Source organism: Microtus pennsylvanicus, chromosome 7, assembly GCF_037038515.1.
Source record: "Microtus pennsylvanicus isolate mMicPen1 chromosome 7, mMicPen1.hap1, whole genome shotgun sequence".
Taxonomy (NCBI): Eukaryota; Metazoa; Chordata; class Mammalia; order Rodentia; family Cricetidae; genus Microtus; species Microtus pennsylvanicus.
In genome coordinates this window covers 117,679,958-117,704,230 of record NC_134585.1, presented here as the reverse complement: position 1 = coordinate 117,704,230, position 24,273 = coordinate 117,679,958, and the positions used below count along the sequence as shown (strand labels likewise).

General features: G+C 44.5%; 2 non-coding genes and 1 pseudogene across 2 annotated transcripts; 2 read left to right on the top strand and 1 right to left on the bottom strand.

Annotated features, from left to right (window-relative positions):
* The first annotated feature begins 295 nt into the window (after window positions 1-295).
* Trnan-guu (transfer RNA asparagine (anticodon GUU)) lies at window positions 296-369 on the top strand. The gene has a single exon. It is a non-coding gene; the product is annotated as a tRNA-Asn (tRNA).
* Window positions 370-2,938: 2,569 nt separating this feature from the next.
* On the bottom strand, window positions 2,939-3,329 carry LOC142853909 (small ribosomal subunit protein eS25 pseudogene; annotated as a pseudogene).
* Window positions 3,330-9,826: 6,497 nt separating this feature from the next.
* LOC142855213 (U1 spliceosomal RNA) lies at window positions 9,827-9,990 on the top strand. The gene has a single exon (XR_012911476.1). It is a non-coding gene; the product is annotated as a U1 spliceosomal RNA (small nuclear RNA).
* The last annotated feature ends 14,283 nt before the right edge of the window (window positions 9,991-24,273 follow it).

Sequence of the window (24,273 nt, the reverse complement as noted above, 5' to 3'; positions counted from 1 at the left end):
GTCCTTGCTCGGGGTCTGCAAAGGACCGGACCCTAAAGCGCACTTGGCTCCTTCCGGGAGTCCGGCTGGGCAGGCCCAGACACCGGGTGCTAGCCGGGTCCCAGCGACCCGGAGTCTCCAGGTTCATAAAGTTCGCGCTGGCTCGGGAAGCGTCCGCGGGGCACTGGGGGCGCCCATCCTGTTGTCTTTGAGGCCTCCTGCTCCGGATGCTCCGCCGTGGGCCTGTGGGTATCCCAGGTGTGGCCGCTGCGGTGACGCCTCTATCACCAAGGCGACCGCCTGCGCTTTGCGCACCGTCTCTGTGGCGCAATCGGTTAGCGCGTTCGGCTGTTAACCGAAAGGTTGGTGGTTCAAGCCCACCCAGGGACGATGGCTTTTAACAAACAACTTTCCATGTTTACAGCACACTTGTTTGCAGATTGACTTGACAACTGGAGAGTGCACACTCCCCTACAATCTTCTCAGAAATTTACATAGCCCACGCAATAACTTACCTCCTGTATTTAAGGCATTCATTACCTTGCCTTTCACGTGCTGTCTGGTAGGGAAATCAGCAAAGTCAATTTGTGTATTTTTTTTGATGGGGAGAGGTGCGGTGGGAAGGGGAAACCTGTGTACAACCCCCTCCTGCTGTGTTTGGTTTACTTGGGGGATGGGTATAGTGAAAATCCTTTCTTAATAAAGGAAAATTATGAATAGCAAGTTACCAAAGCGCAGGAAAGGGACCAGATTTTAATAAAACGGGTAAACTTTACACCACTGGCTAAGTTAAACTGGAAAATACACTGTGATGACTAGAATAAAACACCATACTTTTCCAATAGTCTAAAAACATTATTTTGGAAGAATATCAATGTCTGAGTCAGATATTCCTGGTCTTGGTTAAATACGAAGTGAATGTGAGCAAACTCTATGTCTGCCCTCTAGTGGAGCCCACACAACACTGCAGGGAAGACTCTATCTTTAGAGCCCAAAACGTGCAGAGGATTAATTTGTCAACTCCTAATCTGTTTATGGCAGAGTAAATCTTCTCACAGGAAACTGATGAACCCTGCAGACAGCCTGCATCCAGCAGGAGTGTGCTGCATTCAAACAGTCAAAGACTAGAAACTTCTCTCTAATGTGATGTTCCTGAAGGAAAATAAACTGGCAGAGGACACACTGTCCTTCACAGTTGACCTGCTTCTCACAGGAGAAGAAGGGGACACAATCCACAGAAGACTAATAACCTAGCATGTGGTTTCCTGGACAAAAGTTCCTGGTTTTAGCCAAATCATATTCTGAGGTATTTTGTACCAGGATGTGGGTGTGAGCCTTGCCAAATAGACTAAAACCCAAACAGGTCAGAGACCCAGAAACAGAGGATCCACTAGACTACAACTGCTTCTGTTAGTCCGTGCTCCTACCTCGTCTGGGACTCAGTGAAGTGACGCTGCAGCTTTCCTGCCAAGTCCTTTTGCTGGGTAACCAGTTCCTTTTGCTTCAGTAGGGATTGAAAGTCTTTCTCCAGTGTTTGATATTCCTTTTAATTAAAAGATTCTGCTCTTAGGCCAGGGTTGTCTGCAACCACGTACACAGGTCTGCATGCATGTACACAAACACAAACAAACACACACACTCCCGAATACATACAAGTACATGGATGCACACATACAAGCACACTGTGTTGCATCCACATGTTAGTTTGGTGTTGCTTGCTTATAGTGGTTAGTACTCTGCGTTGTGGCTGGAGCAACCTCAATTCGAATCCGATCACGGCACTATGGTCCTTCTGCCCGGCGATCTTTTGCTCCAGCTCTGAGCTCATCCCTGCCAATGCTCTCCTCTGCTCTGCAGAGCACAAACACCAGGAACTGCTCTCTCAAGCTCTGGGAGGGGAAGACAACACTCCCCCCTCTCCACTTCCTCCACTCCATTATCTACAATAGCGGCCAGCGGGTGGCAACCTTACACTAGGGCCAGCAGGCACTCACAGCCTCACTGATGTTCCTAGCATCATAGAGGAAATTTTATATCAAATAGGAATGAACGTCTTCAAATTCATCCTTACCGTCTATAGCAGACTGTCAGCAAACAGAGTTTCCCTTTTTCATATCTGTATGCTAACAAAAGTATTAAAGCAGCTTACAATAAAATGGTTTAAACTCAACTTCTGAACCAAGTTTCTGTGAATTCTTTTCATCCCAGAAAGGCCTGTGAGGGGAGGAGTTAGGGATGGCAAGGAGAGGGAGCCATGGTGCACCTGTGAAGGTCAGAGGACAGTATTCAGAGTTGAAGGAGCTGGGCTTTATCAGGCTTGCTGGTGAGTCTTTTTATCCACCTTTAAGAAATAAGGCCCAGCCAGGCGGTGGTGGCGCACGCCTTTAATCCCAGCACTTGGGAGGCAGAGGCAGGTGGATCTCTGTGAGTTCGAGACCAGCCTGGTCTACAAGAGCTAGTTCCAGGACAGGCTCCAAAGCCACAGAGAAACCCTGTCTCGAAAAAAAAAAAGAAAGAAGGCCCACTGCCTTTTCCATTTTGTTTTGTTCTGTTTTTGACAGGGTCCCAGGCTGACCTAACTTGAATTCCTTATCCTTCTGCCTAGGAGCCTCTGTAGAATTACAGACTTTAGCCGACAACCCAGGCTGGGTGTTATTCATGGATAGTAACATGAGTTACTGAGCTTTCGTGGCTTTTCCCAAACTTTATAGTTTTCACTTCTTGGAAATCTGTCCACTCTGTGTGGTCGTCCCTCGCTCATTTGGTGTCCTCTCTGTTCTGAGTTTTATTCCGTGTTCTATTGCTGTAAGAGACGTCTTGACCTCAGCAACTCTTAGAAAGGAAAACATTCAGCAAGATTGGCTTATAGTTTCAGAGGTCCATTATCTTTCTTTTCTTTTGTTCTCTTTTTTATTAAAAAAAAGTTTTATATTTTTAATGTACAGACAATAGATCCTATTTATGCATCTACACCACCATCTGGGGCATCCCTGCCCTCTGTGTTTCTGGTGGAAATTACTTGGGCTCTGTGCTCTGAAACCAGCTTGATGAGCCCTTTACTAAGCAGCTCCTGAAGGGCTGCCCTGGCCAAGGAACCCTGAACCCTGCGTCTCTCGGACACCACAGCTGGAGTAATAAGCTTACAGTTAGGAACGTCCTTACAGTGTTTGTCATATGGAGCCTTGTCAAACAGGACTAGATTGTTGAGCCTGCCCTGAACTTTGCCTTTGGACCACTTCTTCCCTTTGGCCTTGCCACCAGACTTATTTACTGGGCCTTTGTCCTTTTGGGCCGACTTTCCGTCATCTTTCTTCTTCTTGTCATCCTTGGGCGGCATGATGAAGCTCGGAGAGTGGAAAGGGCACTGAAGCCTCCCTGAGATGTCGGGAAAAAGTCAGAGGTAGACAAGAGAAATATATGCTCACCAGACTTATTCTGTCATCCCTCAAAGAAACAAAGAACACCTTTTATTTTGCTCTTCACACACACCCTGCTTTTTACCTGGTATTTGTTAAGAAAATTGGTATTGGAAGAATTCCAGCTCAAAGGCCCAGAAAATATATTCAACAATATTATAGAAGAAAACTTTCCCAACCTAAAGAAGGATATTCCTGTGAAGGTACAAGAAGCTTACAGAACACCAAATAGACTGGATCAAAAAAAAAACCCCAAAAAATTACCCTCACCATATAATAATCAAAACTCAAAACATACAGAATAAAGAAAGAATATTAAGAGCTGCAAAGGAAAAGGTCAACTAACATATAAAGGTAAACCCATCAAAATTACAGCTGACTTCTCAATGGAAATCATGAAAGCCAGAAGGTCTTGGATAGATGTGCTGCAGACACTAAGAGACCATGGATGCAAGCCCAGACTACTATACCCACCAAAGTTTTCTTTCACCATGACAAAAAGAGATTTAAGCAATACGTATCGACAAACCCAGCCTTACAGAAAGTACTAGAATGAAAACTTCAACCCAAGGAAGCCAACAATACCCAAAATACCACAGTCATCTGAAAACCCTCCACCAACACAACTCCAAGAAGGGAAACACACAAACACTACCATCAAAAAAATAACAAGAGTTAACAACCACTGGTCATTAATATCGCCTAATATCAATGGACTCAATTCACATATAAAAAGGCACAGGTTAAGAGAATGGATACAAAAACAGGATCCAACATTCTGCTGTTTACAAGAAACACACCTCAAACTCAAAGACAGACACTACCTCAGAGTAAAGGGCTGGGAAAAGATTTTCCAATCAAACAGAACTAAGAAACAAGCAAGTGTAGATATCATAATATCTAACAAAATTGATTTCAAACTAAAATCAACCGGAAGAGATGAAGAAGGACACTTGATTCTCATTACAGGAACAATTCATGAAGATGAAGTCTCAATCCTGAATATCTATGCCCCTAATATAAAAGCACCCACATATGCAAAAGAACTAAAACTCAAATCACACATCAAACCCCACACACTAATAGTAGGAGATTTCAACACTCCTCTCTCACCAATGGACAGGTCAACCAGACAGAAACTTAACAGAGAAATAAGAGAACTAATAGATGTAATGAACCAAATGGACTTTAACAGACATCTATAGAACATTCCACCCAAACAGGAAATAAACCTTCTTCTCAGCACCTCGTGGAACCTTCTCAAAAATTGATCACATACTGGGTAACAAAGCAAACATCCACAGATACAAAGAAATTGGAGTACACCACCTGTGTCTTATCGGATCACCATGAAGTAAAGTTAGAATTTAACAACAATACCACCCCCAGAAGGCCTACAAACTTGTGAAATGTGAACAGTCAACTACTGAAAAACCCCTGGGTCAAGGAAAAAATTAAGAAAGAAATTAAAGTTTTTCTTGAATTCAACGAAAATGAAGACACAACATACCCAAACCTAAGAAAAGCAGTGTTAAGAAGGAAGTTCATAGCACTAGGTGCCCATATAAAGAAAATGGAGAAGGTTCACATTAGAGACCTAACAGCACACCTGAAGCTCTAGAAAAAAAAAAAGGCAGACTTACCAAGGAGGAGTAGAAGACTGGAAAATATCAAATTGAGGGCTGAAATCAACTAAATATAAACACAGAAAACAATACAATGAATCAATGAAACAAAGAGCTGTTTTTTTTTTAAAGAAAATCAACAAAATAAACAAACCCTTATCCAAACTAGTCAAAAGACAGAGAGAACATGCAAATTAACAAGATCAGAAATGCAAAGGGGGACATAACAACAGATACTGAGGAAATTCAGAGAATTATTAGGTCTTACTACAAGAGCCTATAAACCACAAAATTGGAAAATACAAAAGAAATGGATTTTTTAGATAAATACAATATACCAAAATTAAATCAAAACCAGGTGAATAATTTAAATAGCCATGTAAGTCGCGAGGAAATAGAAGCTGTCATCAAAACCCCCATCCCCCAAAAAAGCCCAAGGCCCATGGTTTTAGTGCAGAATTCTACCAGAACTTCCAAGAAGAGCTAATACATACATTCCTTAATGTGTTCCACATAATAGAAACAGAAGAGCCATTGTCAAACTCTTCTTATGAAGCTACAGTTACCTTGATACCAAAACCACACACTCAAACAAGAAAGAGAATTACAGAACAATCAACTCATGAACATCAATGAAAAAATTCTCAATAAAAAAATGGCAAACTGAATCCAAGAACACATCCAAAAATTATCCATTATGATCAAGTAGGCTTCATCCCAGATGCAGGGCTGTCTCAACATATGAAAATCTATCAATGTAATCAATCCATCATATAAATAAACTATAAGAAAAAGCCATATGATCATTTCATTAGATGCCAAAAAAGCATTTGATACAATTCAACACCTTTTATGATAAAGGTCTTGGAGAGATGAGGGATACAAGGATCATATAAAATAATAATAAATATAATAAAACAATATACAGCAAGCCAACAGCTAACATCAAATTAATGGAGAGAAACTCAAAGCAATTTCACTAAAATCAGGAACAAGACAATGCTGTCCACTCTCTCCATATCTCTTCAACATAGAGCTTGAAGTTCTAGCAATAGCAATAAGACAATATAAGGAGATCAAGGGGATTCGAATTGTAAAGGAAAAAGTCAAACTTTCATTATTTGCAGATGATATGATAGTGTACATAAGTGACCCCAAAAACTCTACCAGAAAACTGCAAAGCTCATAAATGCCTTCAGTGATGTGACAGGATACAAGATCAACTAAAAAAAAAAAAACAACAAAAAAAACAGTAGCCCTCCTATACACAAAGGATAAAGAAGCAGAGAGGGAAATCAGAGAAATATCACCTTTCACGATAGCCACAAATAGCATGAAGTATCTTTGGGTAACACTAACCAAAGAAATGAAAGTTCTATTTGACAGGAACCTGAAGCCTTTGAAGAAAGGAATTGAAGAGGACACCAGAAAATGGAAAGATCTCCTATGCTCCTGGATGGGTAAGATCAAATAGTAAAAAAAAATGGCAATTCTACTAAAGGCAATTTATAGATTCAATGCAATCCCCATCACAATGCCAACAAAATTCTTCACAGACCTTGAGGTAACAATAATCAACTTTATGTGGAAAAACAAAAAACCCAGGATAGCCAAAACAATTCTATAGAATAAAGGAACTTCCAGAGGCATTACCATCCCTGACATCAAACTCTATTATAGAGCAACAGTAATGAAAACAGCTTGCTATTGGCATAAAAAACAGATACATTGATCAATTGAATCAAATTGAATACCCGGATATTAATCCACAAACCTATGAACATCTTATTTTTGACAAAGAAGCTAAAAAAATATATAATAGAAAAAAGAAAGCATCTTTAACAAATGGTGCTGGAATAAATGGATTTCAACTAGTAAAAGAATGAAAATAGATCCATACCTATCCCCATGCACAAAACTCAAGTAAGTCCAAATGGATTAAAGACCTAAATATAAATCAGACCACACTGAACATGACAGAAAATGGGAAGTAGTCTGCAATACATGGGCACAGGACACCACTTTCTACATATAAACCCAGTAGCACAGGCAATAAGAGCAACAATGAATAAATGGGACCTCCTGAAACTGAAAGGCTTCTATAAAGCAAAGGACACTGTCATTAAGACAAAAGGGCAACCTATGAAATGGGAGAAGATCTTTACCAACCCCATATCAGACAAAGGTCTGATCGCGAAAATATATAAAGAACTCAAGAAACTAGACATTACAATTCTAAATAATCCAATTACTGAACTGAACGGAGAATTCTCAACAGAAGAATTTCAAATAGCCAAAAGATTCTTAAGGACATGTTCATCTTCCTTAACTATCAGGGAAATGCAAATCAAAGCAACTTACACCTGTCAGTATGGCTAAAATAAAAAACACCAATGATAGCCTATGCTGGAGAGGATGTGGAGTACGGAGAACACTCATCCATTGCGGGTGGGAATGCAAACTAGTGCAACCAGTTTGGAAATCAGTGTGGCAGATTTTCAGAAAGTTGGGAGTCAACCTACCTCAGGATCCAGCAATACCACTCTTGGGAATATACCCAAGAGATGCCCAATCATACTACAAAAGCATTTGTTCAACTATGTTTATAGCAGCATTGATTGTAATAGCCAGAACCTGGAAACAACGTAGATGCCCCACAATGGAATAATGGATTCAGAAAGTGTGGCACATCTACACGTTAGAGTACTACTCAGTGGTAAAAAATAAAATAAAATAAAATGATATCTTAAATTTGCATGCAAATGGATGGAAATAGAAAACACTATCCTGAGAGAGAATACCCAGACCCAATAATATGAATATGGTATGTACTCACTCATTATTGAATTCTAGCCATAAACAAAGGACATAGAGCCTATAGTTCACGATCCTAGAGAAGCTAAGTAATAAGGTGAACCTACAGAAAAACATATATAGGGGCTGGAGAGATGGCTCAGTGGTTAAGAGCATTGCCTGCTCTTCCAAAGGTCCTGAGTTCAATTCCTATGGTTCACAACCATCTGTAAAGAGGTCTGGCGCCCTCTTCTGGCCTTCAGGCATATACACAGACAGAGTATTGTATACATAAAAATAAATAAATATTTTAAAAAAAAGAAAAAAGAAAAACATATATAGATCCTCCTGGAAATTGGTATCAGACAAGACGCCAGACAGAAGTTGGGAGCGGGGGGATGGCGGTGGGTGGGGGAAGGGGAGAGGGAGAAAGGGGGAGAGAGAAAGGAGAAGGGGAGGGTTGTGGAGAGCTTGGAGGAGGGGGAGGGTTGAGATGTAGGAAGGATGGATATGTGAGCAGGGAAGGAGATACCTTAATTGAGGGAGCCATTTAGGAGTTGGCAAGATGCTCTGGAGAGGTCCCCAGGAGTCCACAGGGATGACCCCAGCTAGGACCTTGGGCAGTGGAGGAGAGGGTGCCTGAACTGGCCTTGTCCTGTAGGCAGACTGATGACTATCTTAATATCACCATAGAACTTTCGTCCAGAGACCGATGGAGATAGATAGAGACAGAGACCCACATCAGAGCACTGCACTGAGCTCTTAATGTCCAGTTGAAGAGTGGAAGGAGGGAGAATATGAGCAAGGAAGTCAGGACCACGAGGGGTTGGCCTTCCACTGAGACAGTGTGCTAATGGAAGCTCACCAAATCCAGCTGGACTGGGACTGAGCAAGCATGGGATCAAACTGGCCCCTCTGAATGTGGCTGACAAATGGTCAGAATGAGAAGCCAATGATAATGGCACTGGGATTTGCCTCTACTGCATGGACTGGCTTTTTGGGATCCTATTCTATTTGGATGCACACCTTCCTAAGCCTGGATGGAGGGAGGAGGGCCTTGGACTTCCCACAGGGCAGGGTGCCTTACCCTCTCTTAGAACTGGAGGGGTAGATGAGAAGGGAGTGAAAATTTTGATTGGTATTATTTATAAAGTAATAAAAAAGAAAGTTGTTACTAGGAAATAATGAAAACAAAAAGAAAATAGGTATTGGCTTTTAGAAATTATTCCTTAGGAAATTAGGTACTGTGTTAATGAGAAAACTCTGAAAGACTTAAAATTTGGAATTTTCTGCCTGAAAGCCAGAGTACTTTTTGGCAACTGTCAAAATCTAGGTTGGTACTGCACTCCAGACTTTTCTCCCCCTTGGTTCCTGTACTTAACATGCACCAGACCCTGACTCGGGAACAGCACATCCCTTCTCAAAGCATGTTTTAAATTCAGTATTCACTAAATGAATTGATACAGTTGTTAGACAGCAATTTTTCTCCTCCTCCTTTCCTTTTTTTTTTTTTTTTTTTTTTTTTTTTTTTTTTTTGTTGAGGCTGGCTCTCTTGCTGCCTGACTTCTCTGAATTTGTGTTGATTGAAGATAGGGGTCTGTCTCTACACAGGGAAACCAGCGACAGGGCTGTTAGGCCGCGGCGGAGAAGCCATCAACTATTTGGAAGTTGGAGATAATTCAAGATGATTTGTCTCTGATCCTGCAACACTCCATCCAGCTCTCTGCATTCAAGAAAGTTCACCAAGCAAAAGGGACAAAGAGGATGCCTGTGACGTCACCCCTGAGTGCTGGTTGGAAGTTTGGTCTATGAGGATGAGGAGCACGCAGGGACTGTCGCATCAGCACCATTTGAGGAAACACGCTGGATTTTCAGCGCGGCGTGGAAGGGTGAGCTGGTCCACGGGGAGCATCGATCGAATCGAAGGAATGGGGTGCGCGTCCAATAAGGTCCTGGAGTATGCGCGGCGAAGTGACCATGTGTTCAGAGTGCAGAGCCGGTTGTGCTGAGTCTGGGCTTACTTGGCAGGGGAGATACCATGATCACATAGGTGGTTTTCCCAGGGCGAGGCTCACCCATTGCACTTTGGGTGTGTTGACCCCTGCGATTTTCCCAAATGCAGGAAACTTGACTGCATAATTTTTGTCAGTGGGGGACTGCGTTCGCGCTCTTTCCTGATCCTTCCTGTTTAAAAAGGCAGACAACTTCTTTCTACTGCTTTGTTTTTCTGTGTCTCTCTCTTAACTTCTATATCTGTGTTCAATCTTTCCAGGAAAATTTAAAGCCTCGGCCTCATTTAAAATATGTTTAGGAGTTTAGTCCCTGGAGTAATGACGACATTTCTTGAAGTCTGGAGTTTTTGTCTTAAAGTCCAGGAGCAGGTCTCCACCGTGCAGAGTCTCCAATCCCACCCCCAGGCCATCCTTGCCCCTGTCCGTCCCTCTCCACAGTCTCCAATCCGACCCCCAGGCCACCCTCGTCCCTGTCCGTCCCTCTCCACTCCATGTCAAGTTCTTCCATCTCCCTCCTGACCGGACTCCCTAAGCACTGGCATGGCCCTCGCTGCCTTTCTCGCAATCGTCCAGACAAGGCTCCAGCACACACCTGGGGTGACCACCCCTTTGTGCATCCTTGCTCGGGTCTGCAAAAAACCTGACCCTAAAGCTCACTTGGACTCCTTCACGGAGTCCTGATGGGCTGGGAATGCAACTCTGCCAGTGAAGAGTCCAGGGAGGCCCCGACCCCGGTGGCCTCGGGGTCCAAGCGTCCTGGAGGCGCCTGCATCCCTATGTTCTAGTTTTTTGGGTGAGGCAGGGTACTCTGTTTACGTGTGTGTGTGTGTGTGTGTGTGTGTGTGTGTGCTTGTGTCTCCATTGCTAACGACACCTCTAGATGGTGCACACTGACCTCTGGGTGCCACTACTCTCTCCTCAGTCTACTGACTCAAGGTTGGGGCCATCATACTCTTTCTACGACTGTTTGCTTTCCGTATCTGAAGCTCACCTGGGCTCAGTGGTTCCAGGTAGACCTGTCAAGAGCTAGTCACATCTTCACTACCAACCTCATAGCTTGAGTGAGCTCTAGTGACATTCTGAGTGAAATTTTCATCACTTCCTATGTGTCTTCTCTTTGTTTTGAACCCTCCAGTCTCTAAAAGTCTGAGGATCTGCACCAGTGCTCGTTCATTTCAGAGACCTCATCTGTTCACTCCCTTTATCCTGACCTCATTTCTAAGCATCCTTTGTTTCTCACGTTACTTGAGTATGGATCTTAAGGAGGGAAAAGCCATCCCTGAGCAGTGGTTGGGAAGTGATCGTTCAGTTTCTCACATAACACCTGAGAAGCAGAGGGCTAGATTTCTGGCTTTATGAAGACAATGTGCCTAAAGGCTTCCCCGGTGACCCCAGAGAGGCTCTTGGAAATGGCACCTTAGTTGCAGGTCACTTTTGGGTGAAGTAGTTAGCAGGGGTTAAGAGCTGTATCATATGACATCAGCAGTCCCCCACCTGGACATTCTACTGTATCCTGGAGAGCCTGGAATTCTGTGATGTCACCTGTGTTGTGGCAACGCCAACTGCCCTTGAGGCATTCGTTCAGTGCCTGTGTGGTTCACCCACAGCCATGCTGACACGACTGAACAGGCTGCTTGGGAGACAGGATGGAGAGCGCAGGGAGACCAGAGAGAGGCACAGGGAAGATGGCCTTCAGTCTCCGAGTCACACATCAAGAAATAAATGGTTCTGGAGAAAGCACAGTGAGTCCTGGGCAGGGGATAGGGATTCCTGAAGGATGAAGGCTTCAGTTGATCCTTTCAGGAGTGGACTCAGGAGGTGGGAGTTTCTGGGAAGCGATGTCCTCTTCAGCTTTTCTGAGTTACTAAAGAGCAGACCCAGAGTCGAGGATTTCTGATGGTGTGTGTGGCAGAGCCAGGGATGGTCAAGGCTTCAACTGCTGTGCTGAGGGCCCTCTGCTTTCCCTCGGCCTCTGCGTGGGAAGCACAGAGGGACCACAGTGGTTCCAGTTCCAGCCCTGCCCTTCACCGTCACTGGATTTCTTTTGTTTGTGTGTCACTAAAACGAGGGAGAGTAACGTCCCCCAGACAAGCTCCCAAATAAATCACACACAGAGGCTTCTTCTTTTTTATGAATGCCTGCACTTAGCTTGGCGTGTTTCTTCTCAGTTCTTCTTGACTTAAATTATCCTGACTACCTTTGGCCTCTGGGGTTTTATCTTTCCCTTCTGTAAATCTTAATTTCACTCTTACTCCATGGCTGCTGAGTGAGCTGGTGATTGGCCCCTGGAGTCCACCTCTCTTGTTCTAGGGCTCCTCGTTATTCTCCTCTCGGCCTTCACCTTATACTTATACTCTCTGCCTGCTAGGCCCACCTATCCTTGCTTCTGTCTCCCAATTGGCTGTCCATCTCTTTATTAGGACCATCAGGTGTTTTAGACAGTCACTGTAACACAGCTTCACAAAGTTAAACAACTGCAGCATAAACAAAGTCCCACACCTGAAAATAATATTCCCCAACATTGATGGACATATCGAGCAATGGTGATTGGGGATGGAGACATGGCTATGGGTCTCAACTAGAGGATAGCTGTCTACTCTGTGAGGTCTTCAGTGGGCTCCATGCATTCCCTCTTCCTCAGGCCTCTTTCAGGGACTCAACATGGTCTCTCATGGCCACGTACCATCTAACTGTACAAATTCACTGATGTTTGTCTACCTACAGGGAGTACTGGAAAGGCACGGACCTCAGCCTCCCTCACTGAGCATGAGCAGCAGATGAACAAGGTCGATGAACTGACCCTTCAACTTCAGATGATGACCAATGAGAGGAATGAACTTCGTGCAAGCCTGGCCAATTATACCAACAATGATGTGAACAACAGGTAGTCATTATGTCCAGTTCTCTGGTGATGTCTTGACCCTCCTGTGTCAACCCCAGCATTCCTCATGGCACTTGAGGCTGCACCTCCAAGGTGTCCTCCTGGCCAGTGTGCTTTTCCCAAGTGCATCTGAGAGGCAGAACTGAAGCTGGGGTAGGAGTGAGATGGGGACACAGGCTGTTCTACTTCCTCCCAATGAAAAGCAGAGCTTGTGGCCTGAGTCACATTCTATGGATGGGGCAGCAGTGTGTGAGCTCACAACATGCATTTCAAAGAGACCTGGACAAGTGTTGACTTGTGGGATATGCTGGGTGCTGAGTTCACTGGGAGTCTTTGTATTTGACTGGGGGATTTCTAGCTGGTTGCTCTGGGAGTTGGGCCTGGTTTTATTGTTCCATCTCAGTGTGTGATTTGAAGGCCTGGAGCTCATCCTGGCATCTCTCAGCCCTTGTTCCTTGTACTCTGAGATAATGTCATCTACCTGCATGTCTCTGGCATCCTAATTGTGGGTTTATGTGTGTGAAGGGCTAACAGGCCCAAACTTTGCCAATATGGCAGTGGCAGATTTTACCCTTTTCCCTTCCCTCTCTGTTAGTAAACATTAAATTGAATTCCTAAATTTTGTCCCCACAGTTTGTACCCTTGTTTGGCCACTGACTCATTCCTGAAAACAAACACCAATATCCAGCAATTAAAATTCATTATTTGGCTATTATGGCTTAGCTATCCAATCAGCTCTCACCAACTAATCCTAGCAAAGATTTCCCCTTATCTCCTTAAAAACCCACAGTTGAAAAAAAAAACACCAATTGTTTTTTCTTAGCTATTACTTGATACAGAGGAAGGCCCCCACGAATTCTAAGATTGCTCTACTGAGTCAAATATCTTCTTTGTGCTGTGGTGTCTGGTGTGTCCTGTACTGTCTCTGAGGGGATCCCTGATAGTGTTTGTTCGTGTGTGTGCCATCCAGATCCTGTGAGTCAGAGATTGGTAGTAGGGCTGAGGATTTGTCTGTCTCAGAGTCTCAGGTGATATAAGTGCTCAGGCCCTGGAGTCCCACTTTGAGCATCCCTGCCCTCATTCTTTGTGCTCGCCTTGGTGACTGAATGGAATTCCCTGGGGAGTTTATAAAGTCATTGTACTGTACGGTCTCCTCCATGGAAATCCTGATTATGAGTTCTGAGTATCCTTTTGATAAAAGGAACACAAAATATACATTTTTTTTCCTGAAGACAGGAGACGTGACATCACAGGTTCAGGTAGGCCCAGACCCCTCGCACAGAATCCTGGGACATCTTATAAAGAGCTAGTTTCTTCCTCCAGGCTGACTGAGGAAGCTCATGTATCCCTGTCTGTCTCCCTCTTGATGCCCTGCCATTCTGGCCCTGGGGCAGCTTAGCAAGTCTAATAACATCAACAGGTCCTAGTACCAAGGAAGGATTCAGGATGTGACAGCCAGTGTACTAGGATAATCCAGACACAGCCGTAATTCATGTGTTCATGGGGGTCTGATGACTGTGTTCATGGGGTTCTTTGTTCCTGGGCCCATGTTCTACCACAGGCTGAATGCTGAGCTTGAGGAGCTGAAAATGGATCATCAGAAGGAGACGTCAGAGCTGGAGAATTTCCCCAAGGGAATTAGTGAGGCCTGTTCCCACGGCAGGGAGCTGACTGAGACCAACTCCTACAGGTGAGTGTCTGATTGCATGGGACCCCGCACTTGGGAAGGACAGCTGCTGCACTTGTTTCTCTTTGAACCAAAGTGAGGGCTGTGGCTCTAGCTTGTTTACCTTGTACTTGTCCTCCCAGACTGATTTCTCCCAAGTGCAAGGAGTCGGAGAGCCCCTCCCAACATTGTCTTGTCAGCTTCCAGAGCTCCTAGATAAAAAAAACATGGTTTGCACCATGAATGGTCTTTAGGACTCTTAGAAGGACTTACAGCGCCTGTTGCTATGGGAAACAGATGTGGAATGTATTCCTCTTGGGTTCTCTGTCCTCTCTCAGACCATGTTTGCTCTATACCTGATGATGGTCTCACAATACCATGATCAGTGTAGGATCAGTGTGTGTTGGGGTGCAGAATCCTGCTCTCAGAGGTACATCACCTGGGTGATACTGACATGGCTAATGTGGGCTGCAGTTTGGGGCTGGCTGAGGACATGGGACCTTGCAGGGAAGGTGGTATTAGTAGGTAGGAGTGGCAGATGGAGGTGGACTGGAGCTCATCATTTTCTGTGATGGTTAAGCACCCTCCACAGCCGGCTTCTGAGGGAAAAGACACAGATGAAGGAAAAAGTGGCCATGTTGAGAGAGGACAACAGAAAGCTGCAGCAGGAGCAGATCCTCCTGCAAGAGTCCTGTGAGGAGACAAAGAGGCTCTGTAAGGAAGGCCTTGAGAAGATCAATGACCTCTTGACAAAGCACCAGCAGGTAAGCTGAGGCAGCAAGAGCAAGCTGCCCACCGATCTAACCACACACACACAACACATACACACGTACACCATCATGTAACCATCCCCTCAGTTACCCAGCTGACCACCTCCATTCCATCTAAGAGTTCATTTCTGGGATCCTTCACAAGTCTTTCTGTGGAGTAACCTCTGGGAAGACACAACCTGACTGGAAAACAAACCATCTCGCTCTGGTAGAAGCTGCAGTTCTTTGAGGGAGATTGGTAAATCACAATTCACACACCTACATGTCAGTACGGTAGGAAGGTTTCTATGCTGGGAGCCACTTGGGGATAATCACAGAGCTTTGAGTGAATTGGTGAGTGAGAACAGGGCCTGTGGATGATTTGCTTGCTTGAACACAATATTTTTATTCTGCTTAAGCTACCAGGCCAGAGCTCTTTGGATCTCCTGTCTCTTCACAGCTAGAGCTTCCTATCTTTTTCTGTCTCGTCATATGCTAACTGGGTTGTTTGGTAAGGAAGAGAAAGGACTTAGTGTTTTCTCTCAATTTTTACAGATTTTTACTACTTTGGAATTAATGAGTTTTTTTTAAACTTATTTATTTAACTTTATTATGTTCGTTGGTGTGAAGGTGTCAGATCTCGTGGAACTACATTTTCAGACAGTTGTGAGCTGCCATGTGGGTGCTGGGAATCGAACCCGGGTCCTCTGAAAGAGCAGTCAGTGCTCTTAACCGCTGAGCCATCTCTCCAGCCCCGGAATTAATGAGTTTTGTAATAAAAAATTCAATCCCCAGAGCTTTTTTGAAAGTAAAAGTAGACATTTTCCTTTCACCGAACTAAGGTAACCTCCCAGGAAATGTCTCGTTTGTCTCATTGGCTTCACAACAAGGAACCTGCAGTCAGTCTCTCTGCTGACATGTGATGCTCACTCTATCATGCGCATGCTTATGTCTTAGTACAGATCCCTCATAGTTGTACAGAGAGCTGCATTTCAGAACAACACTGTGGTGACCTCACTGGGCTCCTACTGACTGATCTGGGGTTATTTTCATATTATATGTTCTGTGTTATGGTCCAAAGTTGTTTTGTCATGACCATGGGTCAGTCTCATTCTCTAATGCTATCAAGGTCTTCTCTGGAGGAGCCTGGGTAAGGTTCCTTAGGAGACTATAATGGGTCAGCTTTGAGCTATCAGGAGGCTTCATGTGCAGCGTCTTCCTTTGGGACTTGGTCTTTTGTGGTCAAGCTCAGGTGTCCAGAGGTTTTCACACCTGTATGATCAGTGAGTCCTGAGATGAAGAACTTTCCTGGAAGGGGATAGAAGTTCAGACTAGGGCAGAAGCCTGACTGAGTCTAAGAGCAATGAGAGACAGCACTGAGGACCGCTGTCTCCCTGCAGCAGGAAAGGTGCTGCAAAACTCCAGTCTTCTTTGCTTTTCTGGGTTCAAGATGGTGTGTGTGTGTGTGTGTGTGTGTGTGTGTGTGTGTGTGTGTGTGTGTTTGTGTTGTGCTTTTATGTATCTTTGTGGGTTTCAGAATATGTGTTTGAGCCTCTATATGTATGTTCACTTATGGAATGATGGACGTCTTTAAGGATGATGGAGACCAGTGTTAATAGAAAATACTGTTCCTGCTGTGTTTAGCATTAATTTGCATCAACCATAAATCACATGGAGCTGCCGATCTTTTGGCATGTCCAAGCAGCTACCTAGAACAAAGGACCATAATACTGAACAAACTAAAAGATTTTCAGGTGTTTGCAGATGCATAAATATTCATCTGCAAAGAAAATCTTCGCAGAAAACCAAGGTAATGCAGGGCATGGAGGTGAGAAAGAGGCTGCCAAGGCGAATCAAGGTGCCTGAGAGCAGGAAAGCCGGGGAGAGCATGTGTGTCCTTCTGTGCTCTGGGTGAAAGGTGACTGCCCACTAACAACTTATGCATCCTCTTTTGTTCTCTTCATCAGTGCCTGCTGCCATTTTCCTTTCACCTTTGTCTAATCTTGACTTGACTCGATAAACTTTGTCACTGGATCTTGGCCTAGATTTTGTCATTTAAGAGATGCTGAACTGCAGAGGTGTCTCCCCCAGCAGAAGTCCCATGGCCATGCTGAGCTGTGAGAACAGGCTGTCTTAGTGCAGCCCACTCAGGCTCATCATCGTCTAGAGCACTCACTGCATGTTGTGTCTGCAGCGCTCAGAAGCTGCTTTCATTCCAAGCTTCTTTACACTGAGTTAAAGTTGGCCTGATGGGGTTTGCAGTAATGAGGACCCCCAGTTATTGCTAGTGGTGTAAAATAGTGCATCCCTATGAGAAGCTATGTATAATTTTTCAGAAACTTGGATTGCAGTCCCCAGATGGCCCAGTGATCCCAGAATGAGAAGTAAGGGTCCACAGAGAATCTAGGGGACACCTGGGTTATAGAAGCATTCCTCAGAGCACCGCCAAACCAGAAAATATTCAAATACCCTTCATTGATGAGTAAACATTCAATGAAGTCAAGCCCTTCCATGGAATATTGTTAAGCATGAAGCAATACATGCCCTCATTAGGCCATGAGTTAGCCTTCTTCTCTTACTTAGACAAATTCCTGACATAATCATCTTACTGGATGCAACGGTTTATTTGAATTCTGGTTGTAGAGATTTTCTGGTTTTCTTGAACTCATTTTGCCGAAAATGAGGTAACCTGTGGTTTAGAGAGTTCCTGTTGGAAGAAGCTGCCCTTCTTGGAGCCACGGGAAAGCACGGAGTGAGAAGAAGGGGCTGGTCCACCATAGGCAATGGTCCTGGACCACGGAACTAAGTCTTTAATGAACAGACTGGAAAACTTGTATGCAAGCTTAGATAACTGATCAAGGAACCCTGGCATCCACCATTGGTGGCCTGGGTGCACAAGGCAAGCACTACATTGACTGCTCTGCCCACTGTGTTCTTCTCTCAGGGACCTGGCGTGCATGTGGTGCATAGACACACAGGCAGGCAAAACACCCACACATATAAAGTGGAAATAGAATGAAAACTCATCAAAACAGAGACAAAGTACACAATCCTCACCACATCACCACACCCCTGTGCCTGGTTTAGAATATGGGGGGAGACGGTGTGGGCTAATGAAAGTTAACTCTCTTCTTCATAGGATCCCAGGTGATCTCTTCTTCCATATTGTTAGTTAGGAACTACACATGCGCATGCAATGCAGTGTGCTTGTATGTGAGCATCCATGTCCTTGTGATGATCAGGACTGTGTAAGTGTGTTTGTTTGAGTTTGTGTACATTCAAGCACACATGTGTACGTGGGTGCATACAATCCTGACCTAAGAACACAATCTTCTGATGAATAGGAACATCAAAGACTGGAGAAACACCTTCTATTCCTAAGGAAGCAGAAGAAACTGATTACCCATCTAAGGGACTTGGCAGGAAAGCAGCAGCATCGCTTCACTGAGTCCCAGACGAGGTAGGAGCACGGACTGACAGAAGCAGTTGTGGTCTAGTGGATTCTCTGTTTTGTGGTCTCTGACCTGTTTGGGTTTTAGTGTATTTGGCAAGGCTCACACCCACATCCTGGTACAAAATACCACAGAATATGATTTGGCTAATCACCAGAAACATTTGTCCAGGAAAATATGCTTGGTTATTATTCTTCTGGGGATTGTGTCCCCTCCTTCTCTTGTGAGAAGCAGGAGGTCAACTGTGAAGGACAGTGTGTCCTCTGCCAGTTTATTTTCCTTCAGGAACATCACATTTAGAGAGAAGTTTCTAGTCTTCTTGCTAACTTGGATGCAGCACATTCCTGCTGATTGCAGGCTCTCTGCAGGGTTCATCAGTTTCCTGTGAGAAGATTTACTCTGGCCATAAACAGATTAGGAGTTGACAAATTAACCCCATGCAGGTACTGGGCTGTAGAGGAGCCTTCTCTGCAGTGTTGTGTGGGCTCCACTAGAGGGCAGACATAGAGTTTGACAGGTTGCTCACTTTCACCTGGTATCTAATTAAAGCCAGGAATATCTTTACTGAATGTGACTCAGATATTGATATTTTTCCAAAATAATATTTTGGACTCTTAAAAAATTCTGTTTTTTCAAGCCCATCACAGTGTATTTTTTTAGTTCAACTTATAGCAGTTTTTAAACATTGAGAAAAAAATCCAGCCCAGGGTTGCTCTGACACTTTTCCCTTGGGGAAGCAGTCAATGAGCTCAGCTAAAAGGTGATGCTGGATTGTCTGGCTGGTGGGGGCTCAAAAGCTGACATGGCAGGGTCCCACCAGGCCTGTGTCCCAGCTGCCTTCCTCCTCTAGGTTTGAACATCTCCAGCATGAACTGGAACAGACCACAGCCCAGGAGGAGAGCCTCCTGCAGATGGAGCTGCTGCAGCAGGAGCGCTATGTGCCAGGCAAGTGAGCCACCATTGAGCCCATTCCCACCAACCAGGGGTTCACGGTGTGGGTTTCCTTCCTTGACTTTTCCTTACTAGGGGTGAAAAGGCCCTGATTTTGTTCTTGCCTGTGCCCCAGAGAGACTGTTTCTATGTCTGATTTCCATTTCTTCTCTGACAGCACCTCGTAAGAGAACTGAGAAGCCTGGAGGAAACCAGACACACCTTGAAGGCATGACATTCTACACTCCAGGATCCAGGCCTCCTCTGAAAAAGCCATGTCCCTTTCTGCTGTGAATTCAATATTGAGGCCAATATCAACCAATCATCAGAGGATCCAGCCACAATCCGTTTCACCTCTGTTGGCTCACAATTTTCAGAGAAAAGACTGCATCAGAAATAAGATTGAGATTCAGAGGAAACCCCAAAAATTACTCAGAAGCCGAACATCCATCACCAAGTGGTCCTAGTGTGGGCAGAATATCATGAAGGGAGATATGTGGGTGAACAAGAGTCATTCTGTCAGCTACTGTCAAGGGCTTTGCAAGCTGACTGCATATGTGATGTGGAATCTGACAAGGAAGACTCTGTCACACTGATATCCAGACAGACCACACCCAAAGGCCCAGGATTCTCTCTAGTGCAGAGCTGACGCTGACCCCTTATCACACACAAGTGTTGGTGATGATAATTCACTAGAGACTAATCCACTTCCTCGTGTCTCATGTTATTGATTTGCTTTTTCTTAAAGAATATTTCAAGGGAAAGTGGGAATTTTGTTTAATTTTATTTGGTTGGTTGTTTTTGTTATGTTTTAGATTGTTTTGGTTTGGTTGGTTTATATCTAAGTATATCTGTGCATTAGTTTTTTTGGTTTTCTTCATTTTAGTGTAAGTTTTTGTTATTTCTTTTATTATTACCATTGTTTTAATAGTTTGCTAAGGTTACACACTGTCTTTAATGATTGCTGTCTTAAAGCCCCCATTGAATAAAATGAATGTTTTATGAATAAAAAGCTATTTCCAACATTTCACTCTTAAGACTCTTCTTTAGGCAGGTGAGCTGTCACACTCCTGTAAACCCACAACTCACAGGCGTGGATCTGTAACTGCAAGTTCCAGGTAGCTTGGGCTGCACAGTGATTTTCCAGTCATGGCCTGCACGGGCAGATGGCACCTCGGATATGGATACGGATGGCATGGCCTGCTCCATGTGTGCCCACTAGTCTACAGAAAATCTAGACATATTGCATCCCTGAGGTCATATATTTAGCTTCAGTAGAATGTGGTACACACACGGTACAACATGATCATGACATCATCATGCAGAGCAAACTGAAGGGAAACACAACTAACTGTAGCCAGAAGCTTTTGTGTGTTCTGCCTGGTCCCGACTGCTTATAAAGTATATGCTTTATTTAGGTAGGTCTCCTGAGACAGCCAAAAGTGCTCTTAATGCATGAGCCATCTCTCCAGTCCCTGCCCTTGACTTTGTCCTCCCAGTCATATGGGCTCTATTAGTAGATTGGATCACCCCCAACCAAAGACAGATGTTTCTTGAGACCTGTAGGGACAGGCACATGAAGCAGGCATGCTAATTGTCTTAGGCTGCCACACATCCATGCAGGGCTCACATAGGTTCTGGACCCAGACCCAGCATCGCTGACTTTCTGATTGGAATGGATTTCTTCATCTCTCATCTAGGTTGACAATACAGGTTAGGACTGTCTAATCCAATGTAGAAAATGAGAAGACCCTGCTGGGGCCAAAGGTGGGGTAAGGAACCCCTCTTGATAGTCTAAGTAAGCAATATTATGAAAAGCCTTATGACTAGCTGGAGTAAAAGGAGCCTGTATCAGTGGCCACATACCTCCTGTGGAGAGTGTTTCTTGCAAGACTATAAAAAAGGGAGAGAGATGGTTGATAGGTAGGTAGGTAGGTAGGTAGATGGATGGATGGATGGATAGATAGATAGATAGATAGATAGATAGGTAGATAGATAGATAGATAGATAGATAGATAGATAGATAGATAGATAGATAGATAGATGATAGCCCAGTAGTAGGTACCCAGAGACATAGGGTAAAATATTTTTTTATATAAACTAGTAGTGTTTGATTTTATCCTAGGTCTCTGGGCTGTCTACTACTGGGCTATCTACTATCTCTCTAACTATCTATCTATCTGAAAGACCTCTAGAGCAGGGAGACTCTCAACTCTCAGGATAACACGACCCCCCAGGAACTCACGAGAGACCGTCCTTGCTCCAATCACACGAGGTTTATTGACAAGACAGGAACCAGTGCACTGGGGCCAAAACTCATTTCCCACGCAGGGGTAGAGAGTTTGACCCCGAGTAGCTGGGAGAAGGAGTATTTAAGGGAAGAAACCATCCAAAAAGGGGTAGGGAGGGTGTCATTGGAAAATTCCAAAAATACCAGTGGTCATTGAAAAATTCTGAAAATACCAGCGATAATCACAAGGGGGTAACTCCCTGTTTCTCAAGATTATAACCTAACTTTATCTTCACTGAAACGGTTAATCTAGATTTTTGATTCTTCTCTCCCTGCTTAGATTTTTGGCTCTATTTTTTCTGCTAGAGGGGTCTGAATTTATCCAGGTCTTTCATATCTTTTTATCTCTCTATCATATATATATATATATATATATACATATATATAATATCTACTCTGGTTCTTGGCTACACAAGCAAGTGCTGGATGTGGGGTCCTTCTTGTGGAGTGGGCCTTAAGTGAAATCAGACACTGGTTGGCTATTCTCACAAGTTCTGTGCCACCATTGTCCTTCATATTTTGTAGGCAGGACATTTTGAAGGTCAAGGGCTTTGTGACTCAGTTGGTTGTCGTCTGCTTTTCTCTTTCAATAGGCCACAGAGTACCCTCCCACACCGAAATACTAGAACATAGGGATGCAGTCTTCCTGTATGAGCCAGCTTGACTTCACCATGTTCCACGTGTGGATGTTAACTCAGCAATGGGACCCGCTGGCAGTTTCTGGAGAGCAGCGCTGTGTCTTAGCAGCAGCCTGGGTGGTTTGGAGATTTCCATGGGGCACCCTTGGCCAACAACTGAATTGAGTGCAGCCCAGTCTTACCACTGGAACCCTTGCCTGGTGAAGGAGATGGCCAGTTGAGACTCCATTACTAGGAGCCATCACTAGGAATGGGGGAGGACACATAAAGGGAGGGCAGGATAAAGAAAACAAGATTTCCCACTAATGTGTTATTACTAAGACAAATACCAGATAGGAACATTCAGACCCTGCATCCTGCTGACATGACCAAAACCTGGGCTAGGGGTGTTGCTCAAAGATGGTGCTTACTATGTCCTGGGCCTAGGGTGATTGACAGTGAAGGTGATTTTGTGAGTCCACCTGAGACAGCGTGATTGACAGCGAAGACTCCAAGCTGCAAACTGTACTAACAGTGTTTGAGTTCCTCCATGTCCGCGGGACTTGAAATAGGGAGGCTGGGGTCTGTGTCAAGACATTAGCTAGGCTTCAGTGCATGGGAGCAAGGAAGCAGCATTCCAGACCAGGCGGGAAGGACGATAATTGTCCTGATTCAGATTCAAAACGAGGTTGCTGTGGCCACAACGCTGAGTACTAACCACTATACTATCATGTCGAGCTACTTGATGGACGCTAGCTGCTCAGGGTGGACCAGTTTCCGAGGCTTCCTTTGAACCTGTCTGTCCTGCAGAAGTGATTTCTCCAATACTGCTGCTTTGCGAGCAGCATGAAGTGCAGGCGTCCGTGCCTCGGTTGGGTGGTGAGGGCAGCCGCTAACTGGGAAGTCGGTGGGTCGATGCCACTCTTGCAGGTGCAGTATTTCCCCCAAGCACCTGATAGCCCCCCCATCACCCTCCTCTCCGCGGTGGCTGAGCACCTGGGGGACGTAGGAGGTGAACTGCTCTGGGGTCCTTCCTAAGAGCTGGGGAGCTAACCAGCGGTCCAGAGCCATCCCTAGAGGCTGCTCACCTGCAGAGGCCAAAACCGTCAGTCCCTAGACTCCTTACCATACATGGCCGGGCCTGCCCGTTTCTGTGATTTATTTTGGTGTTTCCACACCACATGGTTTTCCAAAGAAGCTGGTTCTAGGGTATTGTGATTAGGAATTACTTTCCGGTCGCCCTTGTCATATGCATATCTTTAGCCGGTGGTGTAAAGTTTATCCGTTTTATTTAAATCTGGTCCGTTTCCTGTGACTCGCTGCTCATAGTTCTCCTTTATTAAGAAAGGATTCCCACTTTACCCATCCCCAAAGAAACCAAAGACAGAAGGAGGAGATGTAACGGGTGTAATAACCAGGCTAGCTTAATATGAAACAGCAAATTTTAATGAAGGGATAGCTTACAACACCAGGGATCCAGCGATGAGCAGGAAATACAAAATAAAAGAGAGCGGAGGGGCTCATGCTTGCCAGATTTATATGTAAACATTAGCCAGAGGGGAACACGCCCTCTAAGGGGCTGGACTATACCTACAAGGGGATTGTACATAGATGTCCCCCTCCTCACTGCACCTCTCCCCATCAAAAAAACACACAAATTGACTTTGCTATTTTCCCTGCCAGACGCCAGGCTATAAATAGACAGCGTGTGGCAGGATATTTATTTAAGTACAGGATCTAGGGGTTTTCGTGGGCTTTGTAAATTTCTGAGAAGAATGTAGGAGTGTGTACTTTCCAGTTGGCAAGTCAGCACACAAATGGCTGTAAGTATGGAAAGTTGTTTGTTAAAAGCCTAAAGGCTAT